This window comes from Coregonus clupeaformis, chromosome 29 (assembly GCF_020615455.1).
Source record: "Coregonus clupeaformis isolate EN_2021a chromosome 29, ASM2061545v1, whole genome shotgun sequence".
In the NCBI taxonomy this organism is placed as follows: Eukaryota; Metazoa; Chordata; class Actinopteri; order Salmoniformes; family Salmonidae; genus Coregonus; species Coregonus clupeaformis.
Genome location: NC_059220.1, coordinates 33,293,785 through 33,313,587, shown reverse-complemented (window position 1 = coordinate 33,313,587; position 19,803 = coordinate 33,293,785). Strand labels below are relative to the sequence as shown.

General features: G+C 45.7%; 1 pseudogene; it reads left to right on the top strand.

Moving 5' to 3' along the window:
* The window catches only part of LOC121544484, a 244,163-nt pseudogene that overhangs the window by 67,990 nt on the left and 156,370 nt on the right, over positions 1–19,803 (top strand).

Below are 19,803 nucleotides of genomic sequence, written 5' to 3'. Positions count from 1 at the left end.
TCTCTATCGTAGCGCATTGATTTATCATTCATTCACAGACATCTGTCAGCTAGCTCTAACTACATGGCCACTGTTGTTACTAATCATTATTTTTCTGCCCTGGCCTCACATTGTAGGGGGGAAACTCACTTCCCCCCCCTATCATACGTGATAATGCCACGGCAGCCATTTTGTACATGAATGCTCTCACATACAATCTGGCTATCACAGTGGAGAGGTGAGGAGAAAGTGCCCAGGAATGATTTGATGGCCATGATAGTGAGAGTGGCAAGAAAGTAGGCATCTCACAACAACACAAATACACCAAATACCACAAAGCGTTTTTGTAAGGTGTGGATTTCTACATAAACAATGTGTGCTGCTGCTATCCCAAGCAGCTACAGCCCAACACTTCTTAATTAGTAGGGAGAGAGAGGATTCATTCTGTAAAAAAAAGAAAGGAAAAAACATTTGTCTTTCATTTGCTATGCTAATTTGTGCTGCTCACATAGCTGTGAGAGCGAGGGGGGAGGAGAGGAGGGAGGGAGGGAGGGAGGGAGAAAGAGAGAGATGTAGAGAGGGATTTCTCTTGGAAGTGAGGAATGAAAAGCAGCTTTGATTTGTGAAGCGGTGAGGAACAAGGAGAGCCAGACAACGCATGCTAATGGAGGCTGTTTTAACTGGCCAGGACGCCTGCCTGTGAACACACACCTCCCCAGACGTGTGTGTGAGCGTGTGTGTGTGCGTGTGTGTGTGTGTGTGTGTGTGTGTGTGTGTGTGTGTGTGTGTGTGTGTGTGTGTGTGTGTGTGTGTGTGTGTGTGTGTGTGCATGTGTGTGTGATGTCTCAGGAGAATCCCCCCGCTGCTTCGTCAGATCCACTTAATAATCACCCAACAGGGGAACAGCGGCCCAGGCACTGTTCAAAACACACACACACACACACACACACACACACACACACACACACACACACAATTTATGTATTTAAATCATATTCATGTTTTAGACATGGAAATACATGTATGTTTTGGTAATGTTATGTCTAACTCATTGTACAACTAAAGGGAAAGAGATCCAGATAGTTATATTAGTGTAGCTAGCGAGAGAGGGACTGTGTGTGTGTGTGTGTGTGTGCGTGCGTGCGTGCGTGTGTGTTAGTGTATGTGGTTGAGAGAGTGTGTGTGTGTGATTAATTCTCTTATCTCTCGCAGTGGTTCTTTGTCTCATTTTAAACACACTGTATATTCCCTGACTGTACCATCTCCTCTCTGTCTCAGTCCCATGTGGGTATTGTAGTGTCTTCATATCTCTGTCTAGTCCAGCTGGTTAGGAGCTATTGTGGGGAGACTTGGTGGTCTGTGTGTGTTCCTCTTCTTTTCTCCTGTCATCTCTCTCTCTCTCTCTCTCTCTCTCTCTCTCTCTCTCTCTCTCTCTCTCTCTCTCTCTCTCTTTCTCTCTCTCTCTGCTGTTACACCATCTCCTACCACTCTCTCTCTCTCTCTCTCTCTCTCTCTCTCTCTCTCTCTCTCTCTCTCTCTCTCTCTCTCTGTTAGTGATTCCCTGTGGACTAGGGCCCCTCCACTCAGCTGTATTCTCGGCCCCAATCTGCCTCAATGTGTCTCTTTTCCCCCCTCCATCTCTCTCTTCCCCCTCTTTTCTCTTTCCACTGTTCTCCCCCCATCCTCCCTCTCCTTCCCTATCTCCCATCTCTCAGTGTGTCAGACAGGAGCGTAGCAGGCAGCACAAGTTGGAGTGTATGTGTGTGTGTGAAAGTATGTCACCAGGGAACCCTATGTTTTTTAATACATGTTTAATCATTCCATTTGATGCTCCTCTTGTCCACCATAATTTGTACTGACTGCTGAACAGAATCAAAGACCTTCGGTGCTCCAGCGCTAACACATAAAATACATGTGTGTGTGTGTGAATGTGTGGTGTGTGTTACAGTGTGAGCACTGCGTTCCTACCTACAACGACAAACCCTTCAGGTCAGGTGACCAAGACCAGGCCTACAGCTGTCAACCATGTGACTGCCACAATGACATCACAGCCGACGCCCACCCCACCGAACACTACAGAGGAGGGAGGGGTGTCTGACGACTGTATGCACAACACTACAGGTATATTACTAGCGAACACACACACACACACACACACACACACACACACACACACACACACACACACACACACACACACACTCTCTCTCTCGAGACTCATCAGCCTTTTAATTTAAACTCAAAGTCCTATATACTGTGTGATTGAATAATAATGAGCTAACATTGATCTCCCTATCTTCAACTCTCCCTTCTCCCTCCACCCCCTCTCTCTTCTCTAAACCCCTTCACCTCTCACCCCTACGCTTTCCCTCACCTCTCACCCCAACCCCTTACCCTCCACCCACTTATTTATCTCTCACCCTTTCATCCTCCACCCCCATCACCTCTCACCCTTCACCCCCACCTCTCTCTCTCTCTCTCAATTCAATTCAATTTCAATTTCAATTTAAGGGCTTTATTGGCATGGGAAACGTGTGTTAACATTGCCAAAGCAAGTGAAGTAGATAGTAAACAAAAGTGAAATAAACAATAAATATTAACAGTAAACATTACACTCTCTCTCCAGGTCGTGCTGTTAGACAGTTCTACAGGGAGGTGATAGCTGACCCCAGGTCAGAGGATGTGTGTCAACAATGTGACTGTCACACACCTGGCACCATCAACAGCAGTCTGGAGTGTCACCCGATAGGCCTTATCCTCTTCTTCCTCCTCCCTCCTTCACTCTACCTGTTCCCTCCTGTAGGCATAGTCAGCGGCAGTCTAAAGTGTCACCCGATAGGCCTCCTTTACTTCCTCCTCTCATCCCTTCATCTTCCTCCTTCTCCTCTTTCTTCCTCCTCCTCCTCTTCTAGTGTATTGGCATGCCTTAGTTTACCGTAGCGCCTCCAATGAGATATGGGGTAATAAGAAGTGTTGGTATTCCCAGAGCTATCTATCAGGTTAGGTGTGTGGTATAGGAGACACAGGGTGAGTATGTCAAAAAAAGTGTCATTACTGCTCCCAGCCCTCTAGAGAGAAACCAGCGTTCCCTCCCTTTCTTTATCTGCTCATCACAGCGGACATTTTGGAGAGACAGATGGTGTCGATAGAGACAGTGGATGACAAATTCTAAATCAATCTGAGGGTCAGTCCCAGGGAGAGTACTAGCTGATTTAAATCCTCTCTATTAAGGATTACTCCCTCCTTAGTTCCATTGCTCTGGATTCATTAGTTTCTCTCGGTCTAAGGTCCAATGCCAAGCTCCATGTTGTGTCTTTCTCCGTTTTGTGTTTGCCAATGTAGAGGGAAAAAGTGTTCCAAAAGGTACTATCTAGAACTTAAAAGGGTTATTTGGCTGACCTATAGAAGAACCCTTTTTGGTTCCAGGTAGAACTATTTTGGGTTCCATGTAGAACCCTCTGGGGAAACACACACACACACACACACATACACACACATACACACACACACACTAACTGCCCCACAGACTCTGAGGTGTTATGATCTATTTAACATCCCTTCCCCACCCTCCTCTCCTCCTCTCCCCCCCTCCCACCTTCTCAGTAATTGAGATTTAAAAAAGTAGCCCAGAGGCCTCGGCGAGTCCGAGCCGCCCATCCGTGACACAGTCCCACAATGCACTACTGCTCAGGTGGACTAATTTGTAACATGTCTCTCTCTCTCCCTCTCCTTCCCTCCCTCTATCCCTCTCTCTCCCTCCTCATCTCCCTCTCTTCTCTCTCACCGCCCTCCTCCCCTCGTTCCATATCTCTCCCTCATCTCTCCCTCCTCCCCTCCCCTCAATCCCATCCTCTCCCTCCCTGCCTCCCTCCCCCTCTCCTCTCCTCTTCTCTCTAGGTGGGGGGTAAGTGTAAGGGGCGTGTGTCTGGCAGGCAGTGTGATGCGTGTCAGGTTGGATCGTACGGTCTGCAGCAGTGGAGCCCCGAGGGCTGTCTGCCATGCGGCTGCAGCGCTGCAGGCACCCGGGGAGACGACGGCACCTGTCACCAGCAGTCAGGACAGTGCCAGTGCAAGACACACGTAATCGGTAGGTAGCAAGGTAGCACTTCGGGGTGATTGCTTCCGTGATGGGAGCACATGGGTGGGCCCTCTTGCTCGGCCTGTCTTTGGTCCTGGCTCTGGATTCTACTCTCTCTCTCTCTCTCTCTCTCTCTCTCTCTCTCTCTCTCTCTACTCTTTCGCTCTCCCTCTGCCTTCCTCGATCTGTATCTCTCTCTCTCTCTCTCTCTCTCTCTTTCTCACTCCAGTCTCTTCTCTATCTCTCTGCTCTCACTCCCTCTGTCTTCCTCCGTCTCCCTCTCTCTCCTTCTCTTTTGGAGGGATGATATTTAGTTAGATAATGTATGAATTTACAATAAATAATTCCATATACCTTAATTCCATCAACATTCATTTGTCTTTGGTTATTATACGGTAAAGTATAGAAAATATTCCTTTAATACATGCACGAGGTAGTGCTGTATGTAAAAGGTATGATTAGATTGTTGCGCGCTCAGCACATTGCTGGCCAATCTGTCTGTTTCTTTCTTCACCCACCCACACATACACACGCACATACACACACACACACTCCTTTTCATGAAATTCCCTAATAGCAACAGCCAAAACGGTTTTCCTCCACTCGGCTGTTCCTTCCGAGCCTCCCCAGCTCCTTTGTGATAAATCTGTTCAGTTTCTCCCCTGAGTGTCTTTGAAGAGTCTTGTATGAAATGCAAAACTAACGCTACTCACCACACCATGTTTAATGCTAAGCCAGGATATCAAGGCCCACCTAATTTTAATTCTCTAATTCAATGCCAAGTTGATTAGAACAAACTGCCCCAGCTCCGCGTTGTCGTTTTCATGCTTCTTACAAGACCCACTCAATTTTTTTTGGTTTGTCGCTCCCACAGGTATTTTTCAGAAATTAGATTTGATTACAGCAATTTCTAACTGGCTGCGTGTTTGAGGGGAGCAGCGGAGGCTTCATGAGGACAACATTTATCAAGAGGCCAAAGTGCAGGTTGTACATAATAGACTTTGAAATGGTGATGCATGAGAGTATTATACTGAGGAGCAGGAGGTGGGGGCATGTCCCAATACATGCATATGGTAGATACACACACACACACACACACACACACACACACACACACACACACACACACACACAAACACACACACACACATAGCGTACATTCACACACACACACACACACACACACACACACACACACACACACACACACACACACACACATACAGAAGTGTACATTCACACACACATGCACGCACACACACACACACGCAGAAGCACATATTCACACACGCGCACACACACACACTCCCACTTACCTATGATTTAATGGTAAACAGCAGAGTTGACCCAGATAGTAGATGTCATTACTCTTATTTAATAGTAAGGCAGATATAAGAATGTAAAACCAGTTCATTAATACATACACACTCTGTCACTGTCCTGGTTAGAGTTGTTTAGCTGGGTGTTAATGGCTATAGTAATCATGGTCTGTGGAAGTGGTGGAGTACATGACTGATACTAAATACCTTACACTGAGTAACATGTAACAAATAGAACCATACAGACAATAACATTACTCCTTTTATGACGGTATGATTCTTCTCCTGTTCCAATGATTGAATTAAAACCTTACTGTAACTATTAGTTCCAAAACAAAAACACACACAACTAATCAAATTAAATAACATTTGATTTGTCACACGCGTCGAATACAACAGGTGTAGACCTTACTGTGAAATGCTTACTTACAAGCCCTTAACCAACAATGCAGTTTTAAGAAAATTAAACAAATAAACTAAAGTAAAAAAAATAACAACAAGGTTATCTACATTTACGCAGATGCTCTTATCCAGAGCGACTTACAGTAGTGAGTGCATACAATTTCATGCTGGTCCTCCGTGGGAATTGAACCCACAACCCTGGCATTGCATGCGCCATGCTCTACAAACTGAGCTACATGGGACTATATACAGTGGGTACCGGTACCGAGTCAATGTCTGGGGGTACAGGTTAGTCAAGGTAATTGAGGTAATATGTACATGTAGGTAGGGGTAAAGTGACTATGCATAGATAATAAACAGTGAGTAGCAGCAGCGTAAAAACAAACAATCTAAGCACACAAGTAGTGATCTGGTGCAATTATATATAATCCAACAACAAAAGAAACCACCACACAAGAATGCAATAAAGCTTGCAAAATATTGTATACTTCAATAATGGTAAGTTGGTAAGTTAACCTGTCTCAATGGCAGGCTTTGTTAACAATAGGAAGGATTCGTATATCAGCTAACATTCTGTAACCATACAGCCTTAATAACTACAGAGACATTCCTGTGTAGTCCAGACAGGGGTGTGTATCCCAACATCGTTAGTACTGTATCCATCAACATGACACACACACACACAATCTCTCTCTCTATCACACACACACACACACACACACACAAACCCAGCCCCAAAGCATTGTTCATCGCTGGAGTATCCATCACCGTGCCACATCACACGTTTAACACACCGCTCCAACCACCGGTTTGAAATATGGGCCGGCAGAAATACATTAATATCTATAAATTCATTAAACAGGTTGTGGGCAGTTGGGTGGGAGTGGAGCTGAAATGCCAAGTGGCTCAGGCACTGGTACTCCTGCGTCTAAACGGCACTGCCCCGGGGCTGCCTGGCTAACATTAGGGATAGATTGCCTGTCAGGGAATAGCTATGGCATATTCTAATAACCAGCATTGCCCGTGCATATTTTATATATTTTAATACAGCCCCAATATGACACCTTGTAGGAATCCATGTAGACTATACGCCACTGATAGGGAGTAATGCCTCTCTCTGCCTCACTGTTCTTTAATTATTTATTTTTATTTTATACACATCTCTCTCCATCTCTCTCTCTCTCTCTCTCTCTCTCTCTCTCTCTTTCTCTCTTTCTTTCTTGTAGTTGTTAATTTATTTTCTCTCAGTGAAATTAAGTGGTCTGCCTGAGGAGGGTGATCCATCATATAAAGTCGACCTGGCCTAATGATGGCGTTTTTCTGACTTTACACGCATGCATGCACATACACACATTCAACACTTTCAAAATGTTTCACTCAGTTACTTATTTGTTTATTTAGCACTACATTACAATCAAATAATATCTGTTCATATAACCTATAAACTAGTGCTGTAAGTCAGAGTGATGGAGACGGGAGGGTGATGGAGATAGATGAATCTAGCTGTAAGAAGGGGTGGTTATAGCCAAGCACCAGTCGTACACTCAAGGCTGTATTTTAAGTAGGGAAAAGCCCAGTTTTATGGCTGAATCTGGGTGAGTTGTTAATGTGGACATCCTCTACAATGAATGATTTAGGTAGAAGACTGAGTTAGGTATGTTAGGTTCATCGTAACCACACAGTCACTTTGGGAGCTTATTGTTGTATTGCAGATTGCAGCTTTGAGTATCGAATGTGTTAACATTGCATCCTCTCCCCCCCCTCTCTCTCTCTCTCTACCTCTCTCTCTCTCTCTCTCTCTCACGCTCTTTCTCTTTCCCTCCCCCTCTCCTCTCTCTCTCACTCCTCTCTCTCTCCTCATCTCTCCTCTCTCTCTCAGGTGGTACCTGTGATCAGTGTGACTATGGCTACAAGCTGTTGAACTCCTCCCACCCTGATGGCTGTGTGGGGTGTGACTGTGACCAGATCGGGTCCCTCAGCCCCTTCTGTGAGCCAGAGGGGGGCCAGTGTGTGTGGGGGGCGGGGGTGGGGTGCCAGCGCTGTGACTCCTGTCCCAGGGGCCTCTATGGCCTCCACCAGGAGGGCTCCTGTACCCCCTGTCAGGACTGTACCTGGCTCTGTGTGTGACCCGGAGATAGGACAGTGTGTGTGTAAGGTGAGTGTAGTGTGTAAGGTGTGAGGATTTACATATACAAACATACAAAAACATGTTTACTGACATTTAATAAATGTATTGATGATCATTATATTGTTGACGATTTTTTTCCTCATCTTATCTACCAGGCTGTTTTGATGTATGATCGTGTTTTGTTTGTTTTGTAACTTACTGCAAACACCTGATACATATTATTATCATTAAACTATATGTTTATTTTTTTGGAAAACACAGAGGTGCATCGCTGTGACTCGTGTCATCGTGGTTACCACAACCTGGAGAGGAGGAACTCTTTGGGGTGTCTGGCATGCGCATGTGAGGGCCACGGCACCCTGGAGGAGGGTGTGTGTGACTCCTTCACTGCCCAATTCCCCTGTAAAGAGGGCGTGGAGGGGGCCTAGTGTACACATTTCTCCTTACAATATTACAACATGACCTCCGACCTTAACCTGACCCCAACTACAATATGACCTTTGAACCCCAGGGGTCATCTCAGGAATGTGTTGCGTGTGTGTGACCACCACGGACGGGACTGTGGTAGCTGTAGGCCAGGGGAGGGTGTGTGTGTGTGTGTGTGTGTGTGTGTGTGTATGTGTTCGTTAAAGCTAGAATCCTTACTTGAAACAATATCAAAGCGGGCACCCCGCCTCTGTTTTGGTCAAAAGTTGAGGGATGGGCCTGGGGAAATGTAACCACTCTCAAAGTCATAGACAGAGCAAAACAGAGCTATGGATGCAATGACAATGACAATTATAGTTTTACCCATGTTTGGAGGCTATACAGTGTTTGTTTACATTCACATTGTTTACAAACATTGGAGTAAAACAAGCATATATTGTGGGTTCTGATGGGGCTTAGTTGAACTAAGCTCATGAGGCATTTATAAGTTATATTCTTCAAGAATCAATGGGTACTGTATATAGCATTAACTTATAAGTCCAAAAACGGATGCTGCAACTATGTGTGTTTGAAAACTGAACTGAATGTGTGTATCTCTCTTACTAATACTTTTAACACTATAGGAGAAGGACTATATATGACAGTTAGCTCATTACACTGAAGCATTTCAGCTCTGGCATTGACGACAAGCTGCCATGCTGTTTACTACAATGCTCAACACACTCCTCTTTCACTGCCTTTGTCTCTGTCCTTCTCTTTCACATCACACACTCAGTCTGTTCTTTTCTCTTTCTCTGATGGATGGATGGTCCCTGTAGTGTGTCTTTCTGTTTCTTGGCTCCTGGAGATGTGTGTGTGTGTGTGTGTCTGTTTGTGTGTGTGTGTTTGTGTGTTGCACTCGTATGTGTGTGTGTGCTTTGTCCTGGGGAATGATGATGAGAGCTTGGCATTCACTGTGGGCATTAGCGCATTAGTGTTGAGCTAGCGTAGCTACAGGCCATCCCTCATGTGCCCGGTGCCAACTCACCCATCGGCGATTGGGGCTCCGCTGCCCGCTGCCAGTCCCAGTCAACTGCACCTTAGGGGGCCCAGACCATGGCATCCCCTTTCACTTATTCACCTCTCTGTGTGTGTGTGTGTGTGTGTGTGTGTGTGTGTGTGTGTGTGTCTGTGTTCCCCCATGTTGCCAGTCTCTCAGTACGGCCAGTAGTAGCAGCTGCTGTATTGTGTTAGTAATGGAGATGAACCATCAGGTTTACTGTAATACTCACTACAGCACATTCAGGGGCCAAACACACACACACACACACACACACATATACACACACAGCAAATGTTAGGACTTTTTGGAGAGTAAAAATGTTTGACCGTAAAAAATGGTTTTCCCTAACCACTAACCCTAAACATTCTTGCACTGGCTCTATGCACACTCCAGACAGTAGAGATAACGTGCCACTAGGGGCAACAGTGAGCACTGTTAGCTTCAAGTAGGTTTCAGTTATGCTAGGGTGTTTTGTACAGTAATGCTGGATGGGTGTAAGCATCTGCCTCTAGTGCCAAAGGTTGAGTGTTCAAATCCAGTGACAGAAAGTTGTTTTTGAGACTTTTGTTTTAAGCCTAACCCAAACCTTAACCCTTACCTTAACAATTCCGAGTTAATGCCTAACCTTAAGAATTCAGAGTTAATTCCTAAACTCAACCTTAAACACTTTCAAATTTGACGTTTGGAACAACTTCGAAATTTTACGATTGAGAAACATGGAGGAACGTCTAATTCTGACGTGAGACTGTGAGAACTAGTTGGCACACTCACTGGACTCTACCCACACACTCACACATACTACACTGTTACACTCCAACACACACATACACATTCACACACACACTCACACATAGACACACTTCCACACTCTTCACATACGGCGCTGCCATTTTATTTATTATCTATCCTGATTGCTAGGCTTGGGCGGTATACCGTATATAACGTATACCGGGGTATTTGGAAAAAGCCACGGGATGGTTTTTCAATACTGTCAATACTGTCAAAGCTATTTATTTGACGTTTTTCAAAACATTTGCATATTTGTAGCTACTTTTAAAGTGAATACCTGTAGTCAACTTGTGCAATGTTAGAAGATAAAGCAGATCACGTTCTTCATTTCACCTATCACATTATTTTACATTATGAAGCTTACAGTAGTTCCCCAGAACAGTTGAGCCAGTCACGTGTTTCTTTGTAAACGGCACAACAGGAGACGGCGGGAGCTGGTGAGTCCATAGCGTTCTATATCTATCGGCGAGTCTCTGTTGTGCGGCGGTGATGAAGTTACACTTGTAAGCAATTCACTACTAAATGTTTGCCATCAGATATCTTATAATGGCTTTCTGCCAGAAGTCAAAGAGCTCTGGATGAGTTGTCTGAACAGCTGCCATTTTTCCCCTGTGTTTCCTACTAGCGTTTTCTTTTCTTCTGTTCTTCTCCCCTCTGGTCCGTCTACATATGATGCTCTTCCTTCAGAAAAGCATGCATCACAACTTTGCTCATTTGCAAAAAAAATAATGTTAATGTTCCCTTGTAAATTTCCACGGTCACTGAAAATGACATTCGGTAGCTACTACCCATGCTTGTAGAACTTTATTAGCTGGATTTGCCTGTCTTTTCAATTTGTTAATGTTTTCGTTTTTACTCGTTAGCATTTAGCTAACAGCGTCTATGTGATTTTGCTATTAGTTTGTGCAAAGCCTACTGATTTCCTAGTCATTTTTACCCCTACCTACATGTACAGTGCATTCGGAAAGTATTCAGACCCTTTGACTTTTCCCACATTTTTAAAAGTTACAGCCTTATTTTAAAATGGATAAAATAGTTTTTTTCCCCTCATTAATCTACACACAATACCCCATAATGACAAAGCAAAAACAGGTTTTTAGAAATGTTAGCAAATGTATAAAAAATAAAATAATGAAATATCATATTTACATAAGTATTCAGACCCTTTACTCAGTACTTTGTTGAAGCCCCTTTGGCAGCGATTACAGCCTTGAGTTTTCTTGTGTATGACGCTGCAAGCTTGGCATATCTGTATTTGGGGAGTTTTTCCCATTCTCTGCAGATCCTCTCAAGCTCTGTCAGGTTGGATGGGGAGCGTCGCTGCACAGATATTTTCAGGTCTCTCCAGAGATGTTTGATCGGGTTCTGGCTGGGCCACTCAAGGACATTCAGAGACTTGTCCTGAAGCCACTCCTGTGTTGTCTTGGCTGTGTGCTTATGGTTGTTGTCCTGTTGAAAGGTGAACCTTCACCCCAGTCTGAGGTCCTGAGCACTCTGGAGCAGGTTTTCATCAATGATCTCTCTGTACTTTGCTCTGTTCATCATTGCAAAGGGTCTGCATACTTATGTAAATAAGGTATTTCAATTTGTTATTTTTAATAAATATCCAAAAATTCTAAAAACCTGTTTTCGGTTTGTCTTTATGGGGTATTGTGTGTGTAATTGATAAGGAAAATTGTTTAGTTAATCAATTTTAGCATACGGCTGTATCGTAATAGAATGTGGAAAAAGTCAAGGGGTCTGAATACTTTCCGAATGCACTGTACATATTACCTCAATTACCTCAACTACCTTGTACCCCTGAACATTGACTCAGTACCGGTACTCCTTGTATATAGCCTCATTATTGTTATTTTATTGTCTTACCATTTATTTTTCTGTATTTATCTTTGGTACTTACTTTTTAACTCTGCATTGTTGGGAAAGGGCTCTTAAGTAAGCATTTCATGGTAAAGTCTAAAGCTGTTGTATTCAGTGCATGTGATTGATTTGAAACCTAAGCCTACCCCTACCCCTACCCCTTAACCTAACCTTAACCCTAACCTTAACCCCAAAAACCTAACCCTAACCTTAATAACCCTAACCTTAACCTTAACCAGAAAACCCTCAACTTTAACCTTAAAATAGCATTTGAACAAATTCAAGACATTAAAAAAGTCCTAACTTTTAAAAAAGTTATTGTTTTCCTACCTTGTCAGGACATTCGGGTGAATTGGGTTCCTAAAAAGGTAGGAAAACAGGTACACACACAGACACACACACAGAACACACACACACACACACACACACACACACACACACACACACACACACACACACACACACACACACACACACACTGTCACTCATCAATCCATGTCTCCCAGGCCCTGTGTTTAGAGTATGGGGTCAGGTGTATAGTGTATGTTGTGTGGCTCAGTTGGTAGAGCATGGTGCTTTCAATACCAGGTTTGTTGGTTCGATTCCCATGGGTGAGCAATATGAAAATGTCTGCACTCAATACTGTAAATTGCTCTGATTAAGAGCTTCTGCTAAATATGTAAAATGTATAGTCCTATTGTTTAAATACAAGATGAATGGCATGAAACATCCTTTAAAAGTCATAATAACGTTCCCAAAATATCCAGTTTTTCCCAAATTTCTGGTTGGAAGATTCAATTATTTTTCTTAGGATTTTTAGAAGACCTGGGAATTTTGGGGAAATTACTGGAATTTTGCAACCTTAATTGAATTTGATTTCAAATAATAATATTCTCCTTAGCTTAGTCCTCCCCAAATGATGTGTTTGTCACAAACAATGTCTATTGTTGTTCAATTGCCTGAGTCCAGGTTTGGTTATGTCAGAGTTGTGTTTGGGGTGTGTGAATCTCGGACGGGGCGTTGTGTGTGTGTGTTGACCTCTCGGTGGGAGGACGCAGGTGTGGCCTCGGCAGTGTGGCCTTCAACCCTGGCCTCGGCAGGTAAGACACATCACTGAACCACCTCCCATACAACCAGCCCCCATAAACATCAGGTCATTCCTACAGTAGTAGTTTAAGACTGAGAGCTGTTTCCACCATACTAGACCATACCACACCGTACTCAACTCTAGCACATTCAACCACAGGTTGAGACGTGGTTTATGAAAGGTCAAAACAGCCGTTAAAGTTGCCTGTCTATTACTGTTAATGAAGCCCAGTGTTAATGTCTTAACGGCTTCAAGACTTAAAGTGTGTTCATGTCTTAATGTCTTCAAGACTTAAAGCGTGTTAATGGTCCTCTGTAGCTCAATTGGTAGAGCATGGCGCTTGTAACGCCAGGGTAGTGGGTTCGATCCCCAGGACCACCCATACGTAAAAATGTATGCGCACATGACTGTAAGTCGCTTTGGATAAAAGCGTCTGCTAAATGGCATATTATTATTAATGTCTTAACGTCTTCAAGTGTGTTAATGTCTCTTAGACCCCACAGTTTGTCAGTAAATACATCTACCATTATAGCCTCTCTCCTATCAGTGGGAAGTGGGAACATATGGCTGAGGAGAACTAGGGAGAATTAGGGACTACGGAGACCAACATTGCAGACCACGGGAGACTGTTATTACTCATATGTTTTAAGAGGATGCAGTGTAATTTGATAAAAGTTTATTTATCCGCTCATTTAGGCGTGTGTGCGTGTGTGAATGACCTTCACTGATAGCTGTGTGCGGTGTATTAAGGCAGAGAGCTGGCTGTGACTGAGATCTCTTAGCTGTGGGGAGGACCATACAGTGTTCCATCATTACATCATCATCAACCCTGCCTGTCTGTCGATCTGTCTCTCTCTACCCACCTCTGTTCCCATCCTGCTGAGAGACGGAGAGAGAGGGAGAGAGAGAGGGGGGGGGGAGACAGAGGAGAGGGTGATGGAGAGAGAAAGCGAGAGAGAGACAGAGGAGAGAGATGGAGAGAGACAATAGGGGGCAGAAGAGGGAGACGAAGGAAAGAGTGGAAATGTATTCAGTTAAAGAGGGGCAAAGCGAAGGAGAAGGAGAGAGGGATGGAATGAGAAAGGTAAAGCCTATATGAGATGCAAATGTAGATGTGTGTTTTCAATACATCAACAACAGGCGTACTGGACAGCACAGACTGTTAATCTATACGAATGGTGAGGGATGTGTGTGTGTGAGCCCTCGTGTGTGTGTGCGCGCGCGATCGGTCGAGCCCCTCCCTCGCCGGGGTAAGGATGAAAAATGAAGTCTTTAAACTGATTACTGGGGAAGCCTTTCCGGCATCAGGAGACTGAACACAATAAAGATTTCTTTATCTAAATATTATAAACTCATTTATCCCCAGACAATCAATAAGCTCATGCATGTTATTTGTTTTTTCCTGCTCTTCTCCGTCCGGCGCGGTTGATCTAATCGAGGTTGGTTAAAGCCCCTCAATATGGTTATGGGATATTTCCTGCCAGACAAAATGACAGAATATCAGGTCTGCCCAAAGCCTTGTTCAGGTAATCATTTAACCCCGGGGAAAAAATAGCTTTTCTTTCTCAACCAAGTGGATTATTATACACAGTTATTATAGACCTGATCTGTCCACACGCACGCACGCACAATATCATTAACTGTTTACCCGAGCCTCAGAGTAAATTCTGATTTATCAGTTTCTTATTCTGTTGTTGACTCTTTATCCAGTGTGTGTGCGTGTGTGTGTGTGTCTGTATGTGTGTGTGTGTCTGTGTCTGTGTGCGTCTGTGTGTGTGTGTGTGAGAAAGACCGAGAAAGACAGAGAGAGAGAAAGAGGTCACTGACCCCTATTGTAGGAAATGCAGAAAAGATGCAAATACTGTTCTAAGGGATTACATTTATTACATTTATTACAACAAGACCTGCACGCATAGCAGGAGGTTCGAATATTCTACTGTGGGGATGAACACACACACACCGGATTCATTTAAGACTGATGAAAAAAAGAGAGTTGGTGTGATGCTGGGTGTTTTCTCTCTCCTTGGGAGAGGAGTGAAGGTCGAGTCGTGGAGGCGAGTGGGAGAGTGTGTGTGTGTGTGTGTGAGTGTGTGAGTGTGTGTGTGTGTGTGTGTGTGTGTGTGTGAGTGTGTGTGTGTTTGTGTGTGTGGGGAGGTGGAATCCCCAAAGCTCCCTGCAGTTGACAGGACAAATTTGCGGCTCGTTAAGGGGCTGTGGCTTTTCACGCCACGAGAGGGAGAGTGTCAGTGTATATGTGTGTGTGTTTGTGTGTACATGTGTGTGTGTTTGTGTGTATGTGTGAGTGTGAGGGTGTCAGGCGTTTGGCCTGGAAATCACCCAGTGCCAGGGCCCAGTGGGGTAACACCACCGGTGTGACTGAACCCCCCTCTACACACTCACTCACACACACACACGTCACCTAGACTCCCACGGAACCCCTCCCCATACTGTCACTGCTGGGGGAGGGGGTGTGGGGGTATGTGAATAGGGGAGCGTGAAGGAAGGGAAGGGGGGGTGTTAAGGTAAAGACCCAATGCCACCTCTCTCTATCTCACACACACACATCCTATGTTAGATGGGTTTCACAAAGGTTTGTCTCCATGTGTATTGTATATACAGTGGGGAAAAAAAGTATTTAGTCAGCCACCAATTGTGCAAGTTCTCCCACTTAAAAAGATGAGAGAGGCCTGTAATTTTCATCATAGGTAAACGTCAACTATGACAGACAAAATGAGAAAAGAAAATCCAGAAAATCACATTGTAGGATTTTTTATGAATTTATTGGCATATGATGGTGGAAAATAAGTATTTGGTCAATGACAAAAGTTTCTCAATACTTTGTTATATACCCTTTGTTGGCAATGACACAGGTCAAACGTTTTCTGTAAGTCTTCACAAGGTTTTCACACACTGTTGCTGGTATTTTGGCCCATTCCTCCATGCAGATCTCCTCTAGAGCAGTGATGTTTTGGGGCTGTCGCTGGGCAACACAGACTTTCAACTCCCTCCAAAGATTTTCTATGGGGTTGAGATCTGGAGACTGGCTAGGCCACTCCAGGACCTTGAAATGCTTCTTACGAAGCCACTCCTTCGTTGCCGGGCGGTGTGTTTGGGATCATTGTCATGCTGAAAGACCCAGCCACGTTTCATCTTCAATGCCCTTGCTGATGGAAGGAGGTTTTCACTCAAAATCTCACGATACATGGCCCCATTCATTCTTTCCTTTACACGGATCAGTCGTCCTGGTCCCTTTGCAGAAAAACAGCCCCAAAGCATGATGTTTCCAACCCCATGCTTCACAGTAGGTATGGTGTTCTTTGGATGCAACTCAGCATTCTTTGTCCTCCAAACATGACGAGTTGAGTTTTTACCAAAAAGTTATATTTTGGTTTCATCTGACCATATGACATTCTCCCAATCCTCTTCTGGATCATCCAAATGCACTTCAGACGGGCCTGGACATGTACTGGCTTAAGCAGGGGGACACGTCTCGCACTGCAGGATTTGAGTCCCTGGCGGCGTAGTGTGTTACTGATGGTAGGCTTTGTTACTTTGGTCCCAGCTCTCTGCAGGTCATTCACTAGGTCCCCCCGTGTGGTTCTGGGATTTTTGCTCACCGTTCTTGTGATCATTTTGACCCCACGGGGTGAGATCTTGCGTGGAGCCCCAGATCGAGGGAGATTATCAGTGGTCTTGTATGTCTTCCATTTCCTAATAATTGCTCCCACAGTTGATTTCTTCAAACCAAGCTGCTTACCTATTGCAGATTCAGTCTTCCCAGCCTGGTGCAGGTCTACAATTTTGTTTTTGGTGTCCTTTGACAGCTCTTTGGTCTTGGCCATTGTGGAGTTTGGAGTGTGACTGTTTGAGGTTGTGGACAGGTGTCTTTTATACTGATAACAAGTTCAAACAGGTGCCATTAATACAGGTAACGAGTGGAGGACAGAGGAGCCTCTTAAAGAAGAAGTTACAGGTCTGTGAGAGCCAGAAATCTTGCTTGTTTGTAGGTGACCAAATACTTATTTTCCACCATAATTTGCAAATAAATTCATAAAAAATCCTACAATGGGATTTTCTGGATTTTTTTTTCTCAATTTGTCTGTCATAGTTGACGTGTACCTATGATGAAAATTACAGGCCTCTCTCATCTTTTTAAGTGGGAGAACTTGCACAATTGGTGGCTGACTAAATACTTTTTTTCCCCACTGTATGTGATACTGACTGGTTTGAAGACATTGCTGTTATTAGCCTGTGAGGTGAAACCAATGTTCCTGTATTCTCTTCCTGGTGCCAGGCATGTGGCTGTAACTCAGTATGAGGGGTGGTGCCACCCAGAGACAGGGAGATGCCAGTGTATGAGGGGTGGTGCCACCCAGAGACAGGGAGATCCCAGTGACTGGGGCCAGTTACCTACACCCAGACTACCACCTGGGCTGCAGTAAAGGGACTGAACGACTGACCACAGAGTCTACGTTATTCACTCATCTTTTTAGCATTGAAGAAGGTGCTTTTATGTCTTAGACCATAAAAATAATGTTAGAACTATTTTGTGTGTGTGTGTGCGTGTGTGTTTGTGTGTGTGTGTGTTTCTCTGTGTGTACTCTGTCTCATTGTCTATGGGTTGTGTGTGTCTGTGTGAATGTGGTGTGTGTGTTAGTCAGGGGTAATTCCCTCCTCCTGTGCTTTCCCTGCTTAGGGGCTGTTTTGAGTTAGACACACAAAGGGACACTAACTCTACATGGATTGCACACACACACACACACATATACACATGCACACACACACACATACACACACGTTGAGTTAAACTCATAGAGGGACACTTGCCTTCTGGGGCCTCCTCAGTATGCTAAGATGCTCCGCATGGATCAAATGTAAAATAACCCCCTGCACACACACACATCTGCTGCTAGCCTGTTATGTGGCCTGTAGGGTTTCTGTTGTGTCCCATAAGACAAACACAGCAGTTAATATTGTTTTCTTTTCCCCTCTTTCTTTTTCCCCCTCCATTTCCCACATACCTCTCTTCCTCTCTCTTTTTCTCCCTCCCTCCCTCCTTCCCCCCCCCCCTCCCCCCAGCTCCTACCCAGCAGCTCAGTCCAGTAGGGTCAGTTCTGACCTCTACCACAAGGATCTGTTCTTGGACCCGTCCTGTTCGTACTGTACATGCTACCCCTCGGTCGTGTCATAGGCGTAGACAGCAAGGTTGCATTCAGTAGGAAAGAAACAGAAAACAAACGTTTTGAAAAGGAGGTACTACCTGCGCTTTTCCCATAAGGACAGGTGTTCTACTCACCTTAACATCCCCAGTGATTGTCCCTACAGTGTGCCACTAAATCCAGGGCTTTGTATAGTTGCTCTAAGGCTCTAGTAGCGTATTAAGCCTTGTGTAACCACCACACTGTCACGATCGTCTGAAGGAGGAGACCAATGCGCAGCGTTGCGAGTGAACATGATGACTTTAATAATCAAAGCACGTAACTACAAAACAAAATGACGAAACGTGAAGTCCAACAGTACATAGACTAAACAGGAACACGGAAACAATAACCCACAAAACAAAGGAGAAAACACACAGAATATATATGGCTCCCAATCAGAGATAACGAGCCGACAGCTGACACTCGTTACCTCCGATTGGGAGTCATAGACCAATCACCATAGACACAAACAAAATGAAACTCACCCATCCCCAACACCACCAAATGAAATCCACCCAAACAAATGAAAGTGAACAACCCTGGCTCAAATATCAAAGTCCATGGAGCCAGAGTGTCACAGTACCCCCCCCTAAAGGTGCGAACTCCGGGCGCACCAACATCAGGACTAGGGGAGGGTCTGGGTGGGCGTCTGTCCACGGTGGCGGCTCTGGCCCCGGTCGTGATCCCCACCCCACCACAGTCACAACCTGCTTCGGTAGCCTCCTCCCAATGACCACCCTCCAACTAACCCCACCTGGACTAAGGGGCAACACCGGACTAAGGGGCAGCATCGGCCTAAGGGGCAGCACCGGGATAAGGGGCAGCACCGGGATAAGGGGCAGCACCGGGCTAAGGGACAGCACCGGGCTAAGGGGCAGCACCGGGCTAAGGGGCAGCACCGGCCTCAGGGGCAGCACCGGCCTCAGGGGCAGCACCGGACTAAGGGGCAGCACCGGGCTAAGGGGCAGCACCGGGCTAAGGGGCAGCACCGGGCTAAGGGGCAGTACCGGACTAAGGGGCAGTACCGGACTAAGGGGCAGTACCGGACTGGACGACTCTGGCGGATCCCGGCTGGACGGCTCTGGCGGATCCCGGCTGGACGGCTCTGGCGGATCCCGGCTGGACGGCTCTGGCGGATCCCGGCTGGACGGCTCTGGCGGGTCCCGGCTGGACGGCACTGGCGGGTCCCGGCTGGACGGCTCTGGCGGGTCCCGGCTGGACGGCTCTGGCGGGTCCCGGCTGGACGGCTCTGGCGGATCCCGGCTGGACGGCTCTGGCGGGTCCCGGCTGGGACGGCTCTGGCGGATCCCGGCTGGACGGCTCTGGCGGATCCCGGCTGGACGGCTCTGGCGGATCCCGGCTGGACGGCTCTGGCGGATCCCGGCTGGACGGCTCTGGCGGATCCCGGCTGGACGGCTCTGGCGGATCCCGGCTGGACGGCTCTGGCGGATCCCGGCTGGACGGCTCTGGCGGATCCCGGCTGGACGGCTCT